The 8,549-nt window shown below is 29.9% G+C and overlaps 1 long non-coding RNA gene across 1 annotated transcript in view; it reads right to left on the reverse strand.

Annotated features, from left to right (window-relative positions):
* LOC106681569 (uncharacterized) overlaps nt 1–7,898 on the reverse strand; it is a 21,634-nt gene extending 13,736 nt beyond the window's left edge. The window contains exons 1-2 of the long non-coding RNA XR_010845101.1: nt 7,587–7,898; nt 3,973–4,105 (exon numbers count right to left, since the gene is read on the reverse strand). This is a non-coding gene — a long non-coding RNA (uncharacterized lncRNA). The remainder of the gene's footprint in view (nt 1–3,972; nt 4,106–7,586) is intronic.
* Between the last annotated feature and the right edge of the window lie 651 nt (nt 7,899–8,549).

Raw genomic sequence — 8,549 nt, forward strand, 5'->3', positions numbered from 1 at the left:
AAAAATTAAAAAATTTTTAATTATTAAATAATGAAAAAACATGTAACTTATAACTTTTGTAAGTTATATTCTTTTCTATGAGGTAATTATGATAATTTCTTTCTCTTTTTTAACACAAACAATACCATTCAGTTCAGAATGTTGCCATATCTCAATTATTTCAGGAAGTATAATCGATTTTTGTATATTTTAGTTTTTCCTACTTCATTTTTTTTTTTATTGAGTACAAAATAATTTATTTAGATGAACGGGTAATAATTACAACACCACTGAAATTTTAATTTTATGCAACTGTATACTGTCGTGTACAAAATTAAAAAAAAAAAAAAAAAAAAAAAAAGTCTATCTACTGTACAGACTATAGGGAACAAAATGCTACTATAGTTTGACTGTGAAAATACCATCAATTATAAAAGAAAATAATTTTAGCGCTCATGATTCTAAATACTTGGAAAAAATATTTAGAGTACTTTGTGAGTAGTAGTGTCATAAAAGAAGAATAATAAAGGAAAAACAGATTTAAAAATGGATATTGGAAAATCATAAGATGGGTGTAAATAATGATTTGGTACCTATAAATGATAAAGATATTATAAATGGAAAAATATATATATAATAAAAAAACTATTCCCATTATTATGAGAAAAAATTAGAAAATAATCTTGGAATTGTTTTTTCTAGGTTTTGGTATGTGATTTTAAAACACTTTATATTTTTCCTCTATATTAATAAAATGTCCCAGATAGAAGTGCATAAAACCTCTGAAGGGTCACCATTTGGAACCTAAGTGAGGGGATGGTAATGTGGTCTACTGTTAATCATGTTGGGGTGCCATATCTTAAAGAAAACATCATAGTTATATGTTTAAATTAAATTTTTAGTTTGTGCTTGTCTTAATTTTGAGATGGAGAAAAGGATAGTTAACATTTTTTGTTCTTGGTCGATAAAAAATGTACATTATTGAAAATATAATTCTAAATTAGAAGGCCTTAATAAGGTGTATAACAACTGGTTATTTACATATATATTTTTTATTTTACTAATATTACTAGCTTAATAATAATGTTAAGATAAAATGTATTTTAATATACTATTCATGGAATGTTTCAATAATTTAAAACGTTTTTCTTTAAATATTTTGATGTGTCGTGTTCGTAACTAATTATGATGATTAATCGTTGTTATTTAGTTAGATGTAATAACATTTTAATTTTTTGTTATTGATCATTGTGATAGTGAGGTTTAGACTTTATTGCCTCACTAACAAAGGTAAGGAAATACATGTTCATGCAGCAAATGAAAAATATTTACGTCTTCAGAATAGAAAATTTTCACTCTCATTGTACATAATCGATATCAAGGAATAATATTTGGTTCTGTAGTCATATTTGTGATCAGACATAATCGGTTGAACCCTTAATGAAACTTTTAATGAAATTTTTAGTGAAAGTACGGGTTGGTACATAGTTATATCGATTTTAGTGGATTCCGCCCCCTACTTTCGCTAACGCAATCGTAAGCATATTTTTCTATTCTCATCTTTGTTTCGAAAACGGCTCTTCCGAATATCGAAAAATGTTGTAAATTAGTGTAATATAAATTGCATTTGATTCCATATCCAACTTTTGCTTACGCCTTCGAAATACTGGATACGCGTATATTTCAATTACAACTCGTTTGAATTTTATTTTCTAACGACAAATTATAAACCTTAAAATTTAAGTAATTACCTACCTAACAGAAATATTCATAAAAAAATTTCTATTGAATGATTTCGAAAGAGAGCCTTTTTCAATTAGAATCAAAGAATAATCTGATGAAGTACCATCAACGATAATCAATGAAGTAAGATTAAAATCTTCGAATATAAAGGTAATTAAAACGTAAAAAAGATATTTACATATAATACTAAAGTTATTAATTTACAATGTAAACTAAGAAAAGAAATTGCGTAATCTATACTGAATCAGGATGAATAATAATTCAGCCTACATCGCGGCTTGTTAACAAATGTTAATTGTCTCAGATCGCTTATATAAAATTTTACTCTTTAAAACACATTCATTACTAGAAATCAAAATTCAATACGAAACTTAATATATAGTTGATACACATTTTAAAATATATTAAAGTTAAATTTATTTGATCAATTTATATAATTAATTTAAGTGTACAAACAACCTTTTTTTAAAAGATTTTTTTTAATCCTTTTAATAATAGTCACAAAGATTGTAATTGTTTTGTTTTATCGAACTTATTATTTTCTCAGCACTTTATTCATTTTCTTTTTACCTCGGAGAACACTCACGTGGGACTATTCTGAATTAAACAAATCCTTAATTTACCTAGTTGAATAAGTGGTGAAGTCTAATATTACAACTTTTTAACAAGGCAGTTTCAAATTTTAATCACCTTGTAGCACAATAGAAATTTTGTAATTTAAAATAAGATATCGCTATTTTAAATTACAAAATTACTTACTACATTCATTTTTAAATCTCACATGTGAAAAAAATTTCAAGATTTGTTTTTATATGAGATTTGTATATTTTCAAATATTTATTGAATATACATAAATAAAAAATATAAACATTACTTTCAACATGAATGGAGAAAAGAAAAATAAATATTCAAATCAATTCATAAAAGTATTAATAAATTATTGAAATTATAAGAGGTTATGGAAAACTTGTAATTATATTTTGATAGGAAGTAAAGGAATGATTAATAAATGGTTTCAGGTCGTTAGGCATATTAAAAATGGTCACAGTTGCCCGATACGTTTTGAAAACTAAAATAAATAATTAGAAATCGCAGCTTAATGGCATTTTAAATATAATTCCTTAAAATTAAAGGAATTATATTAAGAAAATCATGTTTTGTTTGCAATTATTAATACAAAAAATATAGTTTAACATTTGGAATGATTAAAGGAATGTATGACTTGAAAAAATGATAAGTATGATGGTCGTGGTACACTGCCTTGAGGCACTCCTACTTTAACACACTTCTTATTAGATAGTTCAGTGAATACTGTTTACACATAAAAATCAGATCATCATAAAATGTAAAAATTTAGACTGTGAGTTGCTTTCTTTCTGTTTTCTTGCCAGATTCCTTTCCTAAACTCTATAATAGATTCAGCGTGAGATACACTATATCAATAACAAATTAAATATTTTTCATAGATTCAGGATTTTTTTTTTTTTTTACACGATCAAAATTAGTGAATATTTTCTTTATGTTCTAAGACGATGGCCCTAGAAAGCTTCATTTCCTCCTCAAATGGAACTTTAATATTAATAAGTAAAAGTGGAGAGAGAAGAGAGGGCAATTACCTGCTATCTCTAATTAGCAGCACGGTTAATTTGTAGAGCGTGGGGTCTCTGATAGCCACTCTAAGATAGCTCTTCATCCAGGGTCGTTAGGTATTTACCATTGTTATATTTGTTTGTTAATTAGAAAAAGTTGGTCAATGCTAACCTCTAAGTAGTCAATGAACTTATTTGGCATATGTCCAGTGAATATTTACTTACATGATAAAATTTATTAAATTGTATTTATTCTCCCATAACACAAACATTTTTTTATTACATAGTTCAATTAGTCTAATTAGTTAATTAATTAGCCTAATAAAAGCCATAAAAATAAAGTTTAATAACTACACACATGTTTAGATGTCTAATTCTGATTCGTAATTCAATGAACTAGACCTTAAAGTGGAGTTATCTTTGATCGTAGATAATAACGAGAGCCTGGAGATTCATGCAGTAAAAACCCGCTTATAAAATACGCAGTAAAAAAAAAATAATGCAACACAAAGCATCCAAATATGCAATATGGCAGCTAAAATATTCATATTTTCAGAGATTTAAAATTAAACGAAAACTATTACTGTATTTTTTCATAAACTAAAAAATGAAATTAACTATAATGTGCAAACAATTAAAGTTATTATATATATATCCGTACCTATTGCGAAGAAGTTGAAGTCGAGTTACCATCAAAACTTTTTTTTATACCGGTGGGTAGCTTAGAGTCCTTGGTTTATGAGCAAAAATTAACAACTTGATCCCAATCCCTGGCTGTAAATGGTGATGTGCATCTGTGGAAATATTAAAAGTTTAATTTCAACTAGAGATTTCAACATACACCCAGTTGATAATTTTCTTGATAATTTATCAACTTCTTCATGGATAGATGGATTAATGGTTTGAAACATAATATGAATTTTTTTTTAAATTGATATATATACTCATAAACTTGCATTTAATAATAAAAGAAGATTAGCAATGTTTATTAAAAAAAAATAACTGTTCTATTAATTACTATATGGAATTCTTCGTTAAAACTATTTTTATAAATAGAAACCGTTATTTTTATATCATAAAATATATTGATGAGAACATAAACACATGTATTAGAATTATGGAGTTGTTATTAACGTCGTTCAGAACAACAAAACCTAAAATGTTATAAATATTTTCCAAAATAGAGATTCCGTTATTGTTACTAGCCTGAAAGTATTATTTTGTTAATTTTTTTTTTGTTTGAATGTTACCTGGAATTTTTCTGGAAGATTTTGCCAAGCCTAGATATTTGAATGCTTCAAAGCTATTCTATCCTGTTTATAACACCTCAGGGATTCTTTGAATCGTTCGTAAAGTTTGAAACTGATATCTATCATATCATATAAGTTTAGAAACGGAGATTATATCGACACAATATAAAAGAAAAGAAAATCATTGTTGTCAAATTCATATCGCAACAGGTTAACAGTTCCCAATAATTAGAAAAAGTTGAGAAAATGGAGGTTTGAAAACATAAAACACTTCTAACCATAAAAATTGTGGCATTGTATTTACATATTTCAAAAATGATAATATTCTACGTAACCAAGGATTATCGTTAGAATAATTACCGACTACGAAAATAAATTTTGCCACATTGTAAGCCTCGTCTATCGCTACGGCTTTTTGTCCACTGGGAGCAGAAACATGCAAAAAGTTGCGAAATCAATTCGTCCGGATTCGCACGAACGATCCAAACCCGTGGCTTTGAGGAGAATAGCGTCCATTGGGCTTGTATAGTTCGTCAGTTTTTGTAAAAACAGGTGCGAACCGATTCTTTTCTTCCGGGATTTAGTTGCGACCGAGTGGGGCCGTCCGTAGCTCAGGTCGTTTGTTTGAATTTGGCCTGGGGATTCTCCTTTCTTCATTTCTGTGGTGGTCCCACAAAATGAAAACTTGACCCCCCTCACCATGCTTAGATTGGTTATCTCTGTATAACTAACCCCCATCATCCCTTTCCCCCCATCCTCCCCGTATGTCAGAAATAACGAGAAAGGCGGTCATAAAAAAAAAAGAAGAAGAAAGTTGTGACAGAGTGCAAAAAAGAGTGACAAGTGGACCGTGAAAAGTTAATTTTGCTTGTTCAGGAAAGGAAATTTATTACATCACATCATTTTATCACATGTATTGTAATTTCGTAAATGTTCTCTCGTAATAATTTTAAAACAAGGAAAGCAAGCAAAGTGAAAAACAAGAGAAGTTGAAAATGTGTTCATCTGGTCCAGCAATTCTTTCAGGATAAGGACGCATTAAATGTGGTCTAAGATGATAACATTCATAACTGATTACCACCTGAGGTGTACGATGTTTCTCAAAGTGCACTCTGAGAGAACCATGCTGAAGTTGGTTGTTTTAGTTGGGAAGATCAAATATCCCACTGTCACTTGGTTTTCCATAGGCTCTAAGATGGATACAAATGAATATTTAGTTAGGTCCAGCTGCTTCTTACAAAACTATAGAAAATAATTTTTTGATATGAATGTGCTTCCTGCCGATGCATCCTACAAAATACGGAAATTTCCATTCCTTGATATTTCATCAACCTGTTCGTCAGCGGGAAATGCTATACACATTGCTTAATGATTCCCATTGAATCAGTTCATTTTTGAATGATACCCTAGTTGCTGAGTACTAGGGACTACTGGGCCCTGTTTCATAATCAAAGCTAATAGTATTAGTTCATAGTACAAGTATAGGAACTAGTGTGGTAACTGCACTAATACTTATTTTTTTCATAATAGTCCTCCCTATATTAGTGATATTACAGGAATTAAAAAATACTAAAGTACAAGTTACTATTGTACGAGTTTGTGTTATTGAATTCAGATAAATCTATAAGACTAATAGTATTAATTTGTACTTTATTATGAAACAGGGCCCTGAAAGTAGTGTTCCATCCGTTGAATCAGATGGTAGGAGTATGGTCAGCAACGAAGGCAACAAAAATAACGATTTGGATGAGTTCTTCTTCTCAAACAAGCATGCCTCTCTTCAGGGTCTAATATTGAGAATTTTGATAGTCATCACAAAACATCTCAAGGACTAAGAAAGTGTTAAAAGTCCACCCAAGAAGGAAATAAACGAACTGTTAACTTTGATGAAATACAACTCGAACTTGAAACTAAAAAAATTATATACTTGGATCAAAAAACAACACGTATTCAAAATGGAGACTATGATTTTCTCATGATTTTAGTAGCGTATCTCCATAATTTCCCTATAGATAGTAAACTGGTTGTGCGCCAAAAGATAATGGGAGTTTTAATGGAGAATTTACGCAAAAAAGCTCGGTTACTTCCACACAAACCCACGCACGCACACATCACTCAGGCACTCTAGGTAGCCTAGGTACAGTCCGAAGCCCAGTCGACTTCGTATAGTACAGTCGCTATATACACCATTTTATTCTTCTGATGATTTCTCAATATTTTACGACCAATGCCTATCTATGGTATACACATCCTACAGAATTAAATACCTTTATTATACCTTCTTGAATGTATCCTCTTTGAACACCTACCCCGTAATTAAAAAAAAAAATAACAATCATATTTTTGTAATTATTGTGTATAGTTATTATATAATAAGTTTGTGGGTGGAGAATTGTTTGTGGGTTTAAAAAAAATATAGTTTGTAATAAAAAAAAGTACAGTGACTTTTGTATTATACACTTGCTGTAATGTAGCAACCAGCCGATCTTGTTGAAGTTTTTCTAGTTTAGAAGAAATGTTGTCAGAAATTTATCGAGATGTGTCTTTCACGTTCGAAAATAGGATCAAATATTCGTTGTCACAAGCGATTTGAAGATCGTGTTCCTAATGAGAAAATTCACCAAACTCTTTTTTTTTATTTTAGTAATATGATTCATTCACATTCTCCGGCTTCGCGATATCGCCTGCACTTGGTACGTCGATGAATCAAAGTTGATAATTTTAAAGCGAAAAATTCTTTATCAATAATCTTTTGGAAGAGCCTTCTCGTTATTACAAATCCAGATGAATACTGAGGCAATGGTCGATAGGCATTCACACAATTTTCTAAGAACGGCATTCGCATGAATTTGTTGCTTCCCAGTTTGCAACTTTTCGCTTCCGAGGAACACTAAGGTCTAAAATCGTACCACTGCCCCGGAAGAACAATGACATAACTTTTTTTTTTTTTAAACTAATTTTATTATATTGGTAAGCTTAAAAATGAATACACTAGATGTTTGTAAATCGACACATTTATACTTACTAAATTCCTTCTTTGACGAATTCTTCCAGACCAACATATGAGATTATTTATCTAGATTCAAATTAACATATTTACAACTGATGTAAGGTATTCAATAGTTTCTGATACCAATGGAAAAGTATTTGTCTCGATAATAGAATACATTATAGCAGATGTTTCACAAAAAGACATACTGTTCATAGTAATGAGAATTGGCAGCGATAAAGGGATTTTTCAAGTGAAATTTTTGTAATATCTGTTAAATGCTGTGGCCAAACTAATGAAGTTATGAAAGAGCTGATTTTGCATTTTTTGAATGAAATAGAAATGTATACGAAAAACATGGCTTTTCGATCATATGACTAGCGTAACCATATGATTGAAAAGCCATATTCGATGTCTGTAAAGTTCAAGGGAGGGCATAAAGTGGTGTCAAAGTTACTTAGCAAACCGGTATCTTTTATAAGATATAATCCCAAGATTATACAATAAACATAGAATGTGAGCATTCGTGTATCGCAGTTTATTAGAGGACGTTTCAATACTCTTAAACAAATGTTTGTTTTTTAATTTAATTTCCTCTAATATTATATAGAAGAAATTGACAGAACCATCAACTTTGACTTGTCGGACTATTAGAGCTTCTGCCATACGAGCCTTTGCAAATCTCTTGATGAAATCCTCCTAGAAATTTCTTAGGATAAAACTTTGTTATCTACTGTCAGAACAAATTCATTTCAACTGTTCAAGTATATCAACACTTTAGACTTCATTGGGGCTCATTGTTTCATGACGAACATTGTTAATGAAATGAAATGGTTTCAGGGATTATGGGGAACCTATCTTCGTATGGTATATGTTTTGATTGGAGAAGTTTGTCGGGGGATGCGGTCAGCAAAGAACAACATAAATAAACAATACCATATTTATTTATTTTATGCCGACGTTTCGACCTGAGTTTCAGGTCTTCATCAGGGGTTGTGG

This window comes from Halyomorpha halys, unplaced genomic scaffold (assembly GCF_000696795.3).
Source record: "Halyomorpha halys isolate HHAL.00 unplaced genomic scaffold, Hhal_1.1 Scaffold348.1, whole genome shotgun sequence".
Classification (NCBI taxonomy): Eukaryota; Metazoa; Arthropoda; class Insecta; order Hemiptera; family Pentatomidae; genus Halyomorpha; species Halyomorpha halys.